Below are 20801 nucleotides of genomic sequence, written 5' to 3' on the forward strand. Positions count from 1 at the left end.
AGATGATTAATGTATTAGACGCTTTGTTGTATTTTCCTTTTCTTACAAGGTCAATTACCAATTGAGAAGACTTACGTCAATTACTAATTATGAACATTTAGATGCAAAGGAAAACTCTACGTACTAACTTTAGAAATAATAACTCTACTCTCTATCTCTACTTGGAATAATATCGCGTGACACAACAATTAAGCCCTCCTCACTACTTGTCTTTATAGATTTGCCCAATTCATCACCATTCAACCTGGTCTCATAACAATTCAAAATCCCAGCAACTTCCTTGTTGTAACTGGAATTTGCATGCCCAACTTCTTTTTCCTTTGGTCCAATTTTATTAGGAGAAGTAGACCTAGATTGCCGATCTTGCAACTACAACATCATACAACTTAAATATAATATCATACAACTTAAAGCATAATTGAGCAGATTCAAAGTTTTAGCAGATTTTAAATTAAATTCAATCGCCTCCAAACTTCGGATTCAACTTTGTATTAGTATTTCCAACAGGAATCTATGCTACCCAGTTAATTTCTCACACAAAATTCAAATCTCACATAAAACTCAGTTTTTCCGAAGTACGATGATGGCGCTTTTAATGTAAAATTCGAAATTTCTCCACCAAAATCATTCAGTTCCCATCAATATTCAAGTTTTTTCCATTCAAACAAATATGAAACAGTGTACATGAGTCGATTTGGAATTCATTATCTACTTTTCTTTCCTTAATAAATCAATTGAGAAAAGAACAATGTATGGTACATCAACATACAAATTAAAAATAAAATTCGTACAAATTTAATGCAAATTTAAATATCTACAATAATATACATAGTAAAAATAAATTTCATACAACTAATTATATGATATACAACTTATCTACAACTTTGATACATTATTTCTACCCAGTTAAATACAACTACAACATCATACAACTTAAATATAATTTTCATACAAATTTTATACAATATGTCTTTTGTATGATTTTGTATATAGTTTGTATATATTTTGTATGTGGTGTGTGCTTCTTCCTCTCTAAAGTTCCAATCAAAACTCTCTCTTAATATAATTTTGATACATATCAATAACTTTATGTAAAAAGATAGTATTGATAACTTAAATACAAATTTTATACAACGATTCATATATTATACAACTATTTTTTAACTTTCATATAACATTCAAATAAAAAAAAATATAACTACAACATAATACAATTATAATACAGCTTTACTACAATTTCGTAAGTATATTGTATGTCATGTCTTCTTCTTCTTCTTCTTCTTCTTCTTCTTCTTCTTCTTCTTCTTCTTCTTCTTCTTCTTCTTCTTCTTCTTCTTCTTCTTCGACGAGTTTCAATCTGAAATTCGGCCAAAATGAAATTTAATGTTCACCAAATACCCTCAAAATTGAGATATAAACTCCAAACAATATTTCCAATCGTTTGCAACAACACCCAATCCAAAGAAATAATGGTTTTTGAAAATCCAAATTCGAATTCAAACCTTCAAAACTTTTTAATGGCTGTCAATGGTGGAGAGTCAAACACCTTCAAAATTTATTAATTGACAATTTTAATTTGATCACCAATTGTGCAACATGAAAGAAAATTGCTAAGTTAAAACTCTATAGTAAAACGATTGAAATCTATTGATAAATTCCATTAAAAATATATACAACATGAAAGGATAAAAAGTAGAGAACATCAGAGAAAGAAAAAATGGAGAAAGAATAGAGAATGAGAGACGAAGAGAGACAGAGAGAGAGAGCGCAGGAGAGAGAGACACACAGAGAGAAAGAGGGCATGAGAGAGAGAGAGAACAGGGATGGGAAATAACTGATTCATTATTCAATTCCTAATATAATGTGTTACTCATTTAAAATTAATTTGTATATAATTGGTAAATTGTATATGGCCATGTAATTAAGTTAAAACCTGATTAGGGAGAGTAATAAAGTTTGTATAGGAAGGTAAAAATCTCTTATTTTCTTTAGAAGGCCCACTAAAATGCACCTGAGATTCGAACCGAAGTCTACCCATGGCAAGGTTCTATTCTATCAATATCGCTGATGCTTGTTGATCGAAGACTTTTATTTTTTCATTTCATATTCTTCAACCGCATTTTTGAGCAAAAATAACCTACTGAATCGATAGGTTTTATTTTTTAAAATAAATTACTGATCGCATCAATCGATAATTCGATTAACTTTTTAAGTGAGTTGACCGAAGATTTTACCAAAGATTTTCAGTTTTCTAAATATAATTTTTAATTTACTTTAATAAGTTCCCGTCGGTTTCTTGAAAAATAAATTTTCTGGCTCGTGATTAAAATTTTCCTGCATTTTGGTTGGTTTCGTCAAAAGAATTGAAAATATTACTTACTATTTTTTACCAAATTTGTCGGCTTTTGGTCAGTATTTTTGGATAGATTTTTAGGGTTTCCAGTAGTATCACAGGCTTAATTTCTGGCGATTTCAATTGTAGTGTATTTTTGTCCCGAAGAACTTTATGGCCATATAAAAGGGTTTTAACATATTCGTAGCAGTCATACTCGATATGAGAAGGCAAGTAACACCATTTTTGAAGATGATTTGAGCTCAGAAGATCCTCAAGTCCATTATAGATAACGAATGAACGAGTTTTGCTACTTTTCTATCTTTGTTGCTATGATTATTTTTTTGACAATAGTTTATGCATTTTGTAATACAACTATTAGTAGCTAACTTCTCATCTTAAGTTCGTGCCTCTCCCCGAGATTCAATTACTTTCGGACAGACTCAGATTTCGATTTACTATCTATGAAGGGAAAGGAATGACAAAACCTATAGATTGGTGGGTGAATTGTTGACCATGCTTATCTATAAGTGTGTCATTGTCTATAATCTACTTGTTAAACTATATATGTTTTGCTTGTAGTTAATTGAAGCGCCCTTAATTAATTGTACCGTCATATCTTGTATTACTTGAGAAAGATTACATGGTTTATTAGGTTGATGTTGAACAACGTCACTTCTGAGTAATTATGAGATTGATTGTGAGAATTTAAAAATGAGATTAGAGATAACGAAGTTTTGACGTGATCTTTGTGAGTAGTTTGAGTTGCTAAGCTAGAGTTAGTTCGAAAAAATAATTCTAGCAAATTAGTACTTCTGATCGAGAGATAGTTGCGATTAACAAGAAAACTCAATCAATAGAGAATGGTTCGATGAGATAATAGGGATCCTGATAATTGAGAAAATTACTAATCTAGGCTTTTTACTCTTGAATACACCTTTATTTGTTTGGTTGATAATTTTAGTGCTTTACTATTTGCTAGTTAAGTAGTTTACAATTAAAATCCTAAGTTTTATAACCCTGAAATTGTCCGACCTTATTTTTTTTAGTGATATTGAATAATTATAATTAAGCGTTGACTTTCTGTGGGATTCGACTCCAGATTCTTTAGCCGAATATGTTAGCAGTGGCCGCTTATCCTTTTTAAGACTAGAGTGGGGCATAATCAAATAATCAATTATAGAAGACAAGTCTTGTAAACTAGTTTAAGTTTCGGTAGACAAGGTGATGGCCGGCTCAATGGTGGATCTAGCCCTAGTATAGTGGGTTCACTTGAATTCAATATTTTCTATGCTAAGCATAATATATGTGGAAAAACTCAATAAAATTTTAACAAATATTAGATTGATAGATACCCATAATTTTAAAATATAATATATATAATGATATATACAAATATTAAAGGTCTAACCATTTAGTTAAAATCTTAGATGCGCCCATGGATGGGCTATGATGAATATAGTAGTGATGTTAGACTTGTTAGTATAGTAATTACTAGTAAAGTGTTATCCAGTCAATAAGATTCCTCAGGGTGGTACTTAGAACATATATGTTCATTTTTTGCAAAGGTTAGATGAGATATAGTCCTTAGATCAAAAAAGAAACGTGGTCATTTATGGGTTTCTATCAGACCACTGCATCTCAAATTGCACTTCATTGACCTTCCTTTTGGCTGCTATAACTAATTAATCATTTGGCCAAAATTTAGGGATTAGGATTATAGTTTGGCTTATCCTTTAACTAGCAAAGCACATATGTTCAAACTATTGGTCCTCATGCTTTCGCATGTTGCTTTCAATGATATTGAATGTTATCTACTTATCTTTGGTTAGGCAAATGTGCTATCATATCGTTGCCTTGCACGTTCTACTTCTACGCACCAAAGAATTGGGGTTAATTTCACTGATCGTCATTCAACTATCTTTCAATTTTACTAAAGTCACTCAATTATTTTTTGTCACTTAAAAGTAACTAAACTTTATCATTATCACTTAAAAGTCATTTTGGCTCAAACTTCTACCATAAATATGACATGACATAAAATTTAATGAGAAAAATCCAAAAATAAATGCCACATAAGCTTAAATTGACCATACCCACTTTAGATCCGTTTCTCCCTTAATGTGATTTGACCCATAACCCAAATAATTTCGATTAAAAAAAATCCACACGCAATGTGCAGAAGTGTAGTATCAGTACAACCGACCCCATGTACTGAGTAAGTAACAAACCTAGCCGTAGGTTGAAAGTAGTGACGAGCTTCTACCAAGGTCAGAGTCCATCTTCCATAACCAACAATAGTTCATAACAACATTAAACAAGTAATACCAGAAGTAACTCAAGAATAAAGGCTCAGCTAAATCATGACTTCTGAAAATAGTTCTGCCTTTCAAGTACATCAATGAAAACCCGAATCGTATACCGAAGATTACCAAAAATATGAATAAGTTTGAAAACCGTAATTTTTTCAAAATCCTTTCAATGATAAATAAAATATTTTATTTTCTTTCCCAGATATCCAGTGTAAAATAAATGCATCACTATGCCCATCTGTCAACATGTGAGAGAAATCATGAATAATGTGATACCATACAGCACGAGAAAAACACATATCTATGCATATATGTCATGTGTGCATGTCAATGCAATGTATCTAAAAGATTGCACTCATGTACTCACACTCTCAGAGTACTCAATCTCATTATCTCGCATTCTCTCTCACTGTGCTCAGTACACCCAAACACTCAGCGCTATACAATACCTGCTGCGGCGTGCAGCCCGATCCCTGTTTATAGTCGACTGCGCTCACTGGGGGTGTACAGACTCATGAGGGGCTCCTACAGCCCAAGCGCTATAAGCACAGACAACTCACGTGCCATAATATAAAGCTCTGGATCTGCACGGCCAACTCACGTGCTATAATAATATCTGGATCCGCACGGCCAACTCACGTGCAATAGTATAATATATAGATCCGCACGGCCAACTCACGTGCAATAATATAATATATAGATCCGCACGGCCAACTCACGTACAATAATATAATAGATATAAACATAACATGGCCTGCTGCGGCGTGCAACCCGATCCCAAAAATATCCTCACAATCAGGCCCTTGGCCTCCCTCAGTCATCAATCTCTCCAGTCTCTTTCATGGACTCACAATGTCATGAGAATAGCCCAAAAAATGATAATATGATGTATCAATAAATAACAACAGAGACTGGGATATGATATGCAATGAAATGAATATGACTAAGTATGAATTTTTATTTTATAATAAATATTTCACAATAATATGACCTCCGTGGGTCCCAATAATACTGACACATAGCCTAAACATAATTTTTAATATGCTTTTCAACTCAACTTATTTAACTCATAAAATCGCATGGAAAATGCCAAGATCATTTAACTACAAAATTCCACAGAAACAATTATGCCACAATTTCTATAGTGCACGCCCACACGCCCGTCACCTAGTATGTGCGTCACCTCCTAACAATTCACGAAATACATATATTCAGGGTTCATACCCTCAACTCAAAGATTAGAAGAGTTACTTATCTCGAACAAGCCAAATCCACTGTCGAGCAAGCTAAGCAATGCTCCAGAAATTCCATTCTGCGCGTATAACTTCCAAACGGCTCGAATCTCGTCACAATTAATTTGATTCAGCTCACAAAAATTATAGGAATTAATTCCATATCAAAATACTAATATTTTCCAAAAATCCGAAATTACGCCCCAAAAATCACCCGTGGGACCCACGTCTCGGAATCCGATAAAACTCATAAAATCCGAACCCCCATTCAACCACGAGTCCAACCATACCAAAATTACTTAAATCCGACCACAACTCGGCCTACAAATCCTCAATTAAAGTCTATAAATTTTTCTACTATTTTCAACCCAAATACTAATTTGTTGATTAAAATAATAATAGATTCGTGTAATTTAACCAAAACCGAGATAGAATCACTTACCCAAATCCATATGGTGAAAATCGTCTCAAAAATCGCTTCAATCCGAGCTCCATAGCTCCAAATGTATTAAAATAGTCGAAACCTCAAAATATATCTTATGTCGAGGCATTTACTCTTCGCGATCGCGAAGCACAAAAATTTTCAGCCCAAAATTTGCCTTTCGCGATCGCAAAACAAATTCCCAGCACTTCCAGATAGCCTCTAGTATAATAGTCATAACATTTCATAAAAAACTCCAAATTGCAAATGGTTTAATTTTATGAAAACTAGACACCAAGATATATAACTTTCATTTGTTTCTCATCTCCCAATTCCTTACAGATTTCTAGATATAAATTTCCAAAGTTAGCCCTATGCAACGGAGATTTCCAAATTCATCCCGGACAGCCTATAGTATATCTACCATAACTATTTGTAACAACTCCAAATTAAAAATGGTATATATTTCTGCAAACTAGACATAAAGGGCTACAACTTTTATTTTTGGATCATCTCCAAATTCCTTATAGAGTACGAGATATAAGCTTCCAAAATCGGGTTAGTGCAGCCTGAGTATCTTCTACGCGATCATGAAAAGGCTTCCGCGATCGCGATTCACAGTGCCCAAACAGCAAAATTGCTCTTCGCGATCGCAACCATTTGTCCGCGATCGCGATGCATACCTCTGTGGCCAATAACCAGCAACTAAGAATGGCTAAAAATGGTTCGAAACCACCCCGAAACTCACCCGAGCCCCTCGGGACCTCAACCAAATATATCAACAAGTCCTAAAACATCATACGAACTTAGTCGAAGCTTCGAATCACATAAAACAATGCTAAAACCATGAATCATGCCCCAATTTAAGCCTAATATACTTTGAACTTTCAAATTCTATATCTTGTGCCGAAATACATCAAATCAATCCGGAATGATTTCAAATTTTGCACACAAGTCATAAATGACATAACGAAGCTATTCCAATTTTTAGAATCGGATTCCGACTTCGATATCAAAAAGTCAACCCCCCGGTCAAACTTCCCAAAAATTTAACTTTCGGCATTTCAAGCCTAATTCCACTACGGACCTCCAAATAATTTTCCTCGCATGCTCCAAAGACCAAAATCACCATACAGAGCTATTGGAATCATCAGAATTAAATTCCGAGGTCGTTTACACATAAGTCGGCATCCGGTCACTATTTTAACTTAAGCTTTAAACCCTGAAACTAAGTGTTCCAGTTCATTCCAAAACCTCACCGGACCCGAACCAATTGCCCCGGCAAGTCACACAATAACTGTAAAGCCCAATTTGAGCAGTAAATGGGGAAACATGATTGTAATACTCAAAACGACCGATCAGGTCGTTACATTCTCCCCCACTTAAACATACGTTCGTCCTCGAACGTGCCAAGAGTTATTTCCAAGCCATCAATTCATTGTTCCATCTTACCACACACGTACTCGGGGTGATCTCATGTCACCCTATTCTATATAGGCCTGACCACACAATATGACTAAAAATCGTTAATTTAACCTTAGCCCAAAACCCATGGAGCAAAATTTCTAACATCCAAAATTCTTTTCAAGACCTGAATCTCACATCTACACACTGTATAAGTCCGAACAAGCTGCATTGAGCTATAACTATAACCACAGATATAATCACCCAGCATATTACATAACTCGCATGCTCATAGCACCATTTCTGACCACAGTGACTACTCCAAAACCAACCAAATACTAGTATTAAAACCATATCGAACCAAACCTCATCCCAGAACATTCGTACACTGTTGATAATAAAAGAAACACGCAGAAATCTCAGAACCCCTTATCAGATTAACAAGTCATGGAGCTCTCTCGCCCCAACCAGAACCATAATCACTTTCTAAGCCGAATTTCAATATTATCCTCCCGAATATACCGTATCAAACCTGATAGTACCCATTCCAGGTCCAATGACCTTATTTTACTAAACATAACTATTCCACAGACATACCTCACAAATATAACTCAGAGCCACAACCCGTGCATTTCGTGCACCAATAAGCAACAATTCAAATGTACCCAGTCATGGAAAATGACTCAAATGAGAGAACTGCCCCGCCAGATTAACAAGTACCGCCACAACGAAATGTTAAAAATTCATCATACACCGTAGAACCATCACCCGATTCTAACATGAGGTTCATATTATATACTCTGAGCCACCCTGCTCTGAATCAATAACCACAAAGAGGCAAATGACAAAAAAAATGCCACACATAAACCTGAAAGAACATAACCATTACGCAATCGATCATGCAATACTCAAATACTCATCACGCTCAAATTCCACTATAAAGCTCAAATAGAACTGCACCATTTGTACATATAACCAATGAATCACAACTCCTCGTAGCATAAAGGAGTAACTCACAAATTATTTGAGAACAAGAATAAGTTCAACATCAACCAATGACATATACCTCAACAATAGCAGTATGGAGACAACCATTCCGGCTCGGTGTAGAATACACATCTTAATTGGGACTACCTATGGACCCCAAATCAACTCTCGTCACCACAATAGATAAATAACCCTCCGAAAATTCACCGCGACTGATTCATAATACATCATATTATCTGACTCACTTCGGTCACAACTTTACAGTCCACAACCGCAAAACAATCTGCTCCTGAGAACTCCCAGTCTCTAAATCCATAGAACACACGAATCACTATTTCTGATTCCATCAAATTTAAATCTCTCTAACTCAACCAAGCAAACCACAAAGCGCCTGTAGAAACCCCCCACATCATAAGCACTCAAAGAACCAATCATATCCATTACCATACTGATCCAACCTACTACCAAGTTGTCCTATTTCTCCAAGTCCTTTCCGAATTTGTCTTGAAATTGATACTTCTCCTTGCTAAAACACCATGATCTTTAACCAGAAATCACCCCACAAACCTTAGCATAGAACCACAACGCCCTACGACTCATAAGCAATTGTATTCTTCTTAAGCACCTTCAAAAGTACCACAATTGTAATACTCACTCTGAAAATACCTTATGTGAAATTGAAATTGTTCTCCTCACCCTCCTTATACTACAACATAGAATCCATAGTCATACAGAATTTATGCAAGTCCAGGCACCATCCAGTGTAAATCTCAGGTTTTATCCATACACAAGTCCGGAGAAATTCTCAATTGCTATATAAAATTCTCAAACCCACTAGAATTTTCTCGAGAGTCACCTACTTTGCTCAAATCTAATTGCACCGCCCAAATGGGTCAAAAGACATGTGCCCCATTAGCACAACAACACTTAAAAAAGTAACTCTACTTTAATACCCCCAATCAAATTCATACCCCGTGCGTACTACATATTTTGAAAATAACAATTCACTCATCCCATGATTTTCACATACTCATAAAGTATAATATAACCCGTATCCAAGAATTCATTTACTCAATTCATTCTCGAACCCCATCTCTTCAAGTCATAACCAATCCACAAGTATGCCTCAGACCAAAACTAAAATTTAATATATAACAATGAAATTAAGTTGTCTGCAGCAGGCTCCCCCACTTGGCTCAAAGCCATAAATTGAAATACTCCATAACTCACAATATCCATACTCTACTACTGCCGTAATACTTCCGTCAGTTCAACAAAAATTCTTCTCAAGGTCATACAACGCCAACTATAAAAATACCCCAAATAATCTGCTAAGCTCGCAATCATTCTCTTGACACTCAAGTCAACTTTCTCAGCCAGATTCAAATTCAAATCTTCTTACATACGCCCTACTGGCGGAAACGTAACTCTCCACTCATATATAAGGAATACACCTACGTAGATTACTCTCCAGGAGATAATCCACCTCCCTAGCCTCAAATTGGCATCTTGTTATATCTTTTTGCAGTCACAATTACTATGCAATCACTTAGTCAATCTGAGTCCAAACTCATTACCCAAACATGAGAATTTAATTTACCCCAAAATTTAACAATATGAAAGATCCTTCAAAACATTTATACTCGAGACTGTACGTCACATTAAAACGAAAATCAAGCACCCAATGGCCATTTCTTCACATTTCAAGGAAACACTTCTCGTCATATTCAAATCGCCTTAACACATCCCGCGGTCACATCATACCCATCATACCGCCATTTCACCGCTCATCGAGCCATAAATTCCATCGTAGGGTCATTACTGGACATATGAATCCAATTGTACAAGTTATAACTGAAGCTACCGAGCTTAAACTGCGGTCTAACCATGGCCTCAAGTCCTCCAAACTGGCCCATCACCAAAACATAGAATTCACATCTCACACATCATCCCTGAAATCACAAGCCAGCAATACACAACCGATACCGAGCGCTCATGTGCGCATACGAATATGTGGAAGGAATTCAAAAAGTTACAATTCCACACGATAAGGAAGGAAAGATCGGAAGTATATATATCCTAAATGCCCTGTAGCCTCTCGAAGATAAGTATGGAAGTCATCATACCGATCCGCAAGACTCTACTAGACACTTGCTCATGACTTGTAGAACCTATGAACCTAGTGCTCTAATACCACCATGTTACGACCCAAAATCCAACTAGTCATGATGGCACCTAACCCATTCTGTTAGGTAAGCCAATTACCAACTATCCAATTTCAATAATAATTATTAAAGCAATTTGAGTGAATAAAGGTCTTAATCTTGTACAATCCCCAAGAACTGGTAGTACAAATTATGAGCTTCTAAGAATAGGGTATACAAAGCGGAAATGAAATAAATACATAGTCTGTTTGAATAATACATAAACAAAGCTTTTATAAATCTAAGGCTACCATGAACAAGAGGCAGCTACAACAGGAATGTAGGTACATCTTCAAGTCCTGCAACCATCTTCCTGCATTCTCTCTCACTGTGCTCAGCACACTCAATCACTCAGCGATATACAATACCTGCTGCGGCATGTAGGTCGATCCCTGTTTATAGTCGACTGCGCTCACTGGGGGTGTACAGACTCATGAGGGGCTCCTACAGCCCAAGCGCTATAAGCACGGACAACTCACGTGCTGCACGGACAACTCACGTGCCATAATATAAATATCTGGATCCGCACGGCCAACTCACGTGCTGCACGGCCAACTCAATCTGCACGGCCAACTCACGTGCAATAATATAATATATAGATCCGCACGGCTAACTCACGTACAATAATATAATATATAGATCCGCACGGCCAACTCACGTGCAATAATATAATAGATATAAAGCCAACATGGCTTGCTGTGGCGTACAGCCCGATCCCAAAAATATCCTCACAATCAGGCCCTCGGCCTCCCTCAGTCATCAATCTCTCAAGTATCTCTTTCATGGACTCACAATATCATGAGAATAGCCCATAAAAATGATTATATGATGTACCCTCAACTCCAAGATTAGAAGAGTTACTTATCTCGAACAAACCAAATCAAATGTCGAGCAAGCTAAGCAATGCTCCAGAAATTTCATTCTGCGCGTATAACTTCCAAACGGCTCGAATCTAGTCACAATTAATTTGATTCACTTCACAAAAATTATAGAAATTAATTTCATATTAAAATACTAATATTTTCCAAAAATCCGAAATTACGCCCCAAAAATCACCCGTGGGGTCCACGTCTTGAAATCCGATAAAACTCATAAAAGCCGAACCTTCATTCAACCACGAGTCCAACCATACCAAAATTACTCAAATCCGACCACAACTCGGCCTTCAAATCCTCAATTAAAGTCTATGAATTTTTCTACTACTTTCAACCCAAAATACTAATTTGTTGATTAAAACAATAATAGATTCGTGTAATTTAACCAAAACCGAGCTAGAATCACTTACCCCAGTCCATATGGTGACAATCGTCTCAAAAATTATTTCAATCCGAGCTCCATAGCACCAAATGTGTTAAAATGGCCAAAACCTCAAAATATATCTTATGTCTAGGCATTTACTCTTCGCGATCGCGAAGCTTAAAAATTTTCAGCCCAAAATTTGCCTTTCGCGATCGCGGAAAATGCTTTGTGATTGCGAAGAACAAATTCCCAGCACTTCTAGATAGCCTCTAGTATAATGGTCATAACGTTTTGTACAAAACTCCAAATTACAAATGGTTTAACTTTCTGAAAATGAGACATCAATGGCTATAACTTTAATTTGTTTTTTATCTTCCAATTCCTTACAGATTTCTAGATATAAGCTTCCAAAGTTAGCTCCGTGCAATGGAGATTTTCAAATTCTTCCCGGACAGCTTATAGTTTATCTACCGTAACTATTTGTACACAACTCCAAATTATAAATGGTGTACATTTATGAAAACTAGACATCAAGGGCTACAACTTTTATTTTCGGATCATCTCCAAATTCCTTATAGATTGCTAGATATAAGCTTCCAAAATTGGGTTAGTGCAGCAGGAGTTTCTTCTACGCGATCGCGAAAAGGCTTCTGCGATCGCGATTCACAGTGCCCAAACAGCAAAATTGCTCTTCACGATCGCGATGCATACCTCTGTGGCCAAAAACCTGCAACTAAGAATGGCCTAGAAATGGTCTGAAACCACCCCGAAACTCACCCGAGCCCCTCGGGACCTCAACCAAATATACCAACAAGTCCTAAAATATCATACGCACTTAGTCAAAGCCTCGAATCACATCAAACAACGCTAAAACCACGAATTATGCCTCAATTCAAGTCTAATGAACTTTAAACTTTCAAATTCTATATCTTGTGCCCAAATACATCAAATCAATCCGGAATGACTTCAAATTTTGCACACAAGTCATAAATGACATAACGAAACTATTCCAATTTCCAGAATCGGATTCCGACCTCGATATCAAAACGTCAACCCCCAGGTCAAACTTCCCAAAAATTCAACTTTCGGCATTTCTAGCTTAATTGCACTACGGACCTCCAAATAATTTTTTGGATATGCTCCTAAGTCCAAAATAGCTATTGGAATTATCAGAATTAAATTTCGAGGTTTACACATAAGTCGATATCCGGTCACTATTTTAACTTAAACTTTAAACCTTGGAACTAAGTATTCCAATTCATTCCAAAACTTCACCGGACCCGAACCAATTGCCTCGGCAAGTCACACAACAACTGCAAAGCCCATTTTGAGCAGTAAATAGGAAAACAGGATTGTAATACTCAAAATGACCGGTCGGGTCGTTACAGAGGGAGCCGAGGGTCTATCGGAAATAGCCTCTCTACCCCAGGGTAGGAGTAAGGTTTGCGTACACACTACCCTTTCCAGACCCTACTAGTGAGATTATACTTGGTTGTTGTTGTTGTTTCTCCATATTATAAATATTTTTTCTTCATACTTTTCAAGTAGAATTTTAAATGGTTGGATTGGAGAATATAGTGATTTACATAATATCTTCCTTCTACCTCCTATTAGAATTAGAAATAATTTTAAAAAAAACTAAAGTAACAATAAGAAGAAGACGTAGATAAAATTAATTCACATGTATATGCTGGAAAGGAACAATTTGATTGATAGACTGATTGCAGGAATTAAACAAGGAATTCGATGATCAAGGATCAAGCAGCTGAATTAGAAACTTTACAAAGAAGTTCGAGAAACTCAACAATAGAAATGAAAGAAAGAGAGAAATTGAGAGAATGTAGAGAAGAATTACGTATTGAATTTACATATGATTGTAACTTAATTGAAGGTCAAATACGTTAAGTCGAATATTATAAGGACCAAAAGAGTAATAATATAATAACACAAGGACTAGAAATCCTAACATTCTCGTGGTGTCATATTTATATATTCTTTTTCAAAAGAACTTATGATTTTAAAGTTGGCCTTAATTGTCTTAGAGGTGCTTCCCTTGATTCCTTCTATTTCTAACAATAATAAGTATCATATGATTGTAATACTTGGAAGTTAGTACACCTTAGTTGTTGGAGTTTAAAAAAAGGGGATTTACATAAGGTGACTCTCCTGAGGTTTTAGAATTATAACATTGTAGGCATATAAATTTTATTAAAATTAAATCTATACAATGATTTGGACTATATTTTTAATTAAGATATGTTAGTCCAAATAATTATTATAGGCTAATATGAGTAATTAATTATTTAAGTCTAATATATATATGAATTAAATAAACAAGTCCAAATTAATTAGGCTATCCCATTTAAGTGGACTACAAGTGATGAGTCTAACTTCATTAAATAAAAGATGTCATCAGGTCTAATTTGGTGCCACGTGTCAAATGATGTGATATGCCAAGTCAAATGAGAGATGCAATAGGATCATGCCACGTGTCAAAACGAAAAGCCAATGAAATTGCGCCACATGTATAAATGGCATGGTCTGGCCAACCAAATGCATGCTTGTCCTTGCTTCAATATGTGTCAACCAATCAAATAAAAGGAAAAGACTTTGTCCCCATCACAACTTTTCGCTCCCACAACTATAAATATGGTTCTTCATAACTCAGAAAAGACACCAGAATTAAAAAAAAAAAAAGAAAGAAGAGAGAGCTTGTGAATCAAATATTGCAACTTTCTCTATTAGCTACAAGCATTCAAGAAGCGTTCTAAGGATTCGAAGATCAAGAAGCATTCTAAGGATTCAAAGATCAAGGCACATTCTAAGGATTCAAAGACCAAGACAAAGGTTCAAGATCAAGCTTCAATCCCTTTGGATCAAATACAATCAGACATCTCTATAACAACATTCCTATATAACAACCATTTACTATAAAAGCTAAATTTTCCACAGAACCAATTTTTAAAAGTTAAATTTTACCTCTCTATAATAGCTTTTTACCTATAGCAGCAACAACCATATTTATAGCAGAACGCTTTTTGTAAAAGTATCCCTTTACCTATAGCAGCAACAACCATATTTAATAACCATATAGAATCTTTAAGATTACTAATAATAATTCTAAATATATGCACACAATATTTTCCATTGAACAAAGTTTCTATCTTACATGAGGTATAAGAGTTGAAGATTTGAAGATTTGCACATGATATATTTTCCATTTGATATCTTTTTGCTGAAAATTTGGATGCGAATCTACGTCAACTCAAGCTTTATATCGGTAGTAAGAGAATAAAATCTAACAGACAACTACAATTACAAAGTTTTTCCATCAATCTTGAAAGAATTTATTTTCCTAGTAGCTTTGAAATGTGTGCCTTAGAGTTTAAATCTGTATACATATAGTTATGAATTTATTAATAATGTATTAACTTTCTTCAATATTTACCTAGTGAAATATGCATATCTTTTTAGATTTTAAGTATGAATAATTTTTTTATCCTTTATATGTAACATTAAAAAAAAGTAAATGATTTTTGGATAATCTATCTATAACAGTAAAAAAATATTTAAACTTCAAATGTTATTATAGATGTATAACAACAATTAACTATAAAAGTAAAAAATATCGAAACAAAATGAAGTTGTTATAGAGATGTTTAATTGTACATACAATTAAAGATCAAGCTCAAAGGCCCTTGAATTAATTCTGTTTATTGAGGAAATAAGAATCAGCGAATTCCTAGAGATTGTAACACCTATATTACTCGAATAAAAGTCTACGATTGTTGCAATATTTTCTAGTCTCGATTATTTTCTTGATGCAAATTTTATTATCTACTAATTTTGACACGTCCAATGGGACAATCTCTACCTCTCATCTCATCTTTTTGATCATCAAAGTTAAAAAACATTGAAATATCTTCAAAGAAAATCAACTCCGAAGTAATTTCTTTTAAGGCTACTAATTCCAAGCTCTATGCTGATGCGGAAGCATTATCGATGTTACCTTTGAAATCCTTGGACCAGTTACAAGGAGAAAATCAAGCTTACTGGAACAATAAGCACTCCAAGTATCACCCGCATGAACTCCTATTTTTGGATCTTCACCCTCAAAAGGAGCAAGATCCTTTGCTAATGCAACTGAAGGAAGAAGCAATGTTGCTGAAAAGATTAAGGAGAATCTAGCTCTACTTAACCTCTCCGGATCCAAGAACTATGCTGTGAAGGAAGATAATAGTACTTCAAGTGATGGATCTTCTCCTCTTACATAGCATAACATTAACCAATTAAGGATCAATCTATGTGACAATACATGCTACCTTCCGTCGTTTACAATAGTCATGCATTCTATGATGACGAACACTTCATACGTGGAAGAGCAACTAGTAGACTTGACACTAGTAGACTTGACAGAAGCAATTGCTGGCTTAACCAAGTGTATGCAAAATGAAGATGATAGAATTGATAAGTTAACATATATGGTGAAAGTCTTGATAGAAGGAGAATCCAGCCATGCACCTAGTAAGCACCCAGAAGTTCAAGAGATTGATCCTCATCAAGATAAGTAGCGGCCACCAAAGAAAACCCAGTCTCTTTGGATGAATGATTCAATCGATCAAATAAAGAAGTTTATTGAAAGGACTATCAAAAATAAATATGAAGTTGCTGTCAAGTCCTCCCTTCATACACAAAGCTGTACACTATAAGGATCGATAGCTTAAAGATGTACGCTGGTTGTCAACCTCCTAAATTTCAGCAATTTGAAGGCAAGGGAACTCCAAAGCAACATGTGGAAAACATTGTTGAGACATACAATAATGTTGGGGCTTATGGAGATTACCTCATCAAATAGTTTGTCCTTTAGCTAAAGGCAAATGCTTTTGATTGGTATATAGACCTCGAGGATGGATCTATAAACAATTGGGATCAACTGATGAAAGAGTTCTTCAACTTCTCTACAACACAAAGCACAGTGTGAGCATGGTGGAACTTACAGATACTTGTCAATGGAAAAATGAACTAGTTATCGACTTTATCAATTTATAGAGAAACGCAAGCCTTGACTGCAAAGATAGGCTTAGGGAAGGTTCTGGCATAGAGATGCACATCCAAGGCATGCATTGTGGACTTCATTATATCTTGCAAAGCATCAAGCCAAGGATATTTGAAGAACTTGTCACTCGTGCCCTCGACATAAGGGTAAGTATGGCATCCGCTAGAAATGAAGGGTTGCTTGTTTACGATCCTCGCAAAAGGAATGACAAGCAAGACATTAAGAAATGAAGCAAGTTCATGCTCAATCCTAAAAACAAAGAAGCTATGAATGTCAACACATTGCTAGTTAAGTTTACAGCAAAGGTAAGCAAGAAACAAAGTACGAAAATAACTTCGTTTTAAGATAAGCCAAGTGAAAAGTTGACTTTAAAAGAAATGTAAGAAAAGGAGTACCCATTTTTGGATTTTAATGTGTCTATAATTTTTGAAAAACTACTCGAGCTAAATCTCATTGAGCTTCGGGAGATGAAGCTGCAAAATAAAGATAGAAAAATTAATAATTCAAAGTATTGCATATATCATCGACTTGCGAGTTACCCACTTGAGAAGTTCTTTGTTTTCAAGGACAAGTTATGAACTAGGCTCTTGAAAAGAAGATCGTGCTTGAAGATGAGAAGGCAAGTGCTAACCAAGTTTCTATCACCTTTGGCTCACTCGATCAAGATGAATTATGCAGCTTCAAAGAAAGTAAAGATGAAGAATTACTAGAGAACAACAAAGCCGAAATTGTTCAATTTGATAATGAAGGTTGGACTTTGGTGACTCGTCGTAGATGCCACAAAAGGAGTTCATGAAATAAATCAATCGAACAAACAACAAGGGCAACGATGGTGAAAAGACCGAGGAAACAAAATGTAGTTATGCATCTGAAAAAAGCAAAAGTTGAGGTGTACCACCCTCAAAAGCCAGGACATCCAGTGACTTTTGAGGAATTCTTACCAAGTTCGTTCCGCACAAAGATTTTCTATGATGGTATCAAGGCCTCTTGTTGAAATGCTGATAAAGGAGAAGAAAAGAGTGATGACCTACCATTGGTACTTCTTTAAAGTCGGAAAAACTTATCGAGTCCGTTCCTCAAGTAGTTAATGCTTGCGAGGAAAAGGTCTTGTTCACGAGTGACAACTTTATACTAGGTGACACTCTCATAATTGTCCATTATACATGGTTGGCTATATGCACGATGAAAGGGTGAATTAAATTTTAATTGATGGAGGATCCTCAGTGAACATCCTGCCAATTTGCACTGTGTAAGAAATTGGCATTCCCGTAGACAAACTTTCAAAAAGTCGCTTGATGATTCAAGGATTCAAACAAGGGGGAAAAGAGCCACATGTGCAATCAAATTGGAGATCACCATTAGAGATATGCGATCCAGTGCATGGCTGTATGTGATTAAACAAAGAGTTCATACTACGTCTTGCTTGGAAGGCCTTGGACACATGAAAATAGAGTAGTTGCATCTACATATCATTAATTTTTAAAGTATTACAATGATGGGGTAAAAAATAAGATAGTTGCTGATGACAGGCCATTCACCGAGGCTAAGTCGGACTTTGCCGATGCAAAGTTCTATTTGAAGAACCACATAGAGAAGGAGGTAAAAACTGATGATGTGACAAAAAACGAAAATGACGATTTCACGACTAAAAGAGTTGAGGTGACTGTTAGTAAATTCAAAGTCGCTGCTGAGGAGGTACACCCTAGCACGAACAAATCTCAGAGAGGGAATATTGTGTCTCTTGTGCTCCGATATGTTCTCAAAATAAAGAAAGAGAAAGGTGAAGCATCCAATCTCCAAACTAATATGCTAAAGGATTTAACTTTCCAAACAAAAGAATTGAGGAATAAATTTATCCTCAAATCTACTTGGAGGGTTCATGGCCAAACTTTTTCACAAAATATGGCACTCTCTGCAAAGTGTCCGGATGAAGGTTTTGATCCTAATGCTTACAAGTTATTTGCAAAGGCTGGATATAGGCATGCGCATTATTCGGATCAACTCGAAAATTTGAACGGATACGTGTTATTCGGATTATTTTGGATTGGATTTTAACTCTTTGGATCGGATTTCAGATATTTAATTTAATTATTTTGGATATCATATCAGATACAGTTTGGCTCAATTTACATCCAAATTGATCCAAAACCCAAAATTTATGTTTTACGTATAAAAGTGACCGGTGCTCTTTCAAAATTCTAAGATTTCTTTGTTATTTCTCTCACTGAGTTTGCTTTTTCTTTCCTTTCAATATTAAAAGTATAAGATATGAAAATGAATGTGGTTTGCTACTAAAAATGGTAGGAGATAACATATTAAAATTATTTATTCCAGTATCTTAATTAGGCGTACATTCCGAACCGAAATCCAAAATAGTTATCCGATACAAACATCAAAACTTGACCCGATCCGAGATTAATTTGGTTCGGATTTGGATTGTTATTTACAAAATCCGAAATCTGAAATTTCAAACAAAAAGGTGCTAAATTCGATCTGATCCATGAATAGGCCTAGGTGGATACAACCCCAATGAGTCGTCAAAGTTAGGGAAGCTCCCATCAAAATATGCTACGAGGAAACCACATGAGGGTACGAGATACAAATAATCCTCACCAATACACATATTCATGAGAAGGGCAACTAATAATTATATCAATATAGAAAATGAATCTGCTACTTCTAATATGTCTTCTGTCTTGATCGACTTGGAAAATTAACTATAACGACTTCTATGTTTAAGAGATTAGGGCCATTAAAGAAGAAAAATAATTTCCACACAAATTATCAAAATATAAGAATGCACGCTTTGCCTAGAATCCAGAAGATCCTTAAGGATTTTCAAAATCTGTTTCCTTCCAGAATGAGGCGACAAACAAAACTTTTGGTCTCATATGAAGAAGTAATGAAGGCAAAGCCATACACCTTGGTATACACCAAGGAATGCGATGAGACGAAGAAAATGTGCGTTCTTCATATCATGTAACGACACATAGCGAGCAAGATACTTCATCTCTATTGGGGGTTGGCGAGAAATTGGAGGATATTTCTTGGTGTTACCATATATCTTTCATTGATGGCGATCCCCAAGAAGATGAAGATGTTGAAGATTCTCCTTCAAAATTGAAGAAGGTGTAAAGGTCACAGTTGATGTCTTGTAAAAAGTTAACTTGGGCAATGTTGAAGAGCCGAGGCCAACCTATCTAAGTGTTTTACTGGTAGTCGATGAACAAAGTGCTTATGTTGAGATACTCAAGGAGTATAGAGATATCTATTCTTGGTGTTACAAAGAGATGTTTGACTTGGACCCAAAGTAGCAGTCCATCCCCTTGTAGTCAAAAATAGCGCCCGTCCTGTTAAGCAAGCTCAAAGGCTCTTTATGCTAGATTTGGTCCCTTTAATTGAAAATGAAGTTAACAAAATCATTGAAGCTATATTCATTCATGAAGTCAAATACCCCACATGTATTTCAATTGTTTTCCCCAGAGGAATAAGAATGGACAAATTCGAGTTTGCATTGACTTTAGGGATCTTAATAATGCATGCCCTAAGGATGAAGTCTCGTTTCCTATTCCAGAGCATATGATCAATGTGACTACTGGTTATGAGGCAATTAT

The sequence above is a fragment of the Nicotiana tabacum genome, chromosome 2 (genome assembly GCF_000715075.1).
Source record: "Nicotiana tabacum cultivar K326 chromosome 2, ASM71507v2, whole genome shotgun sequence".
Taxonomy (NCBI): Eukaryota; Viridiplantae; Streptophyta; class Magnoliopsida; order Solanales; family Solanaceae; genus Nicotiana; species Nicotiana tabacum.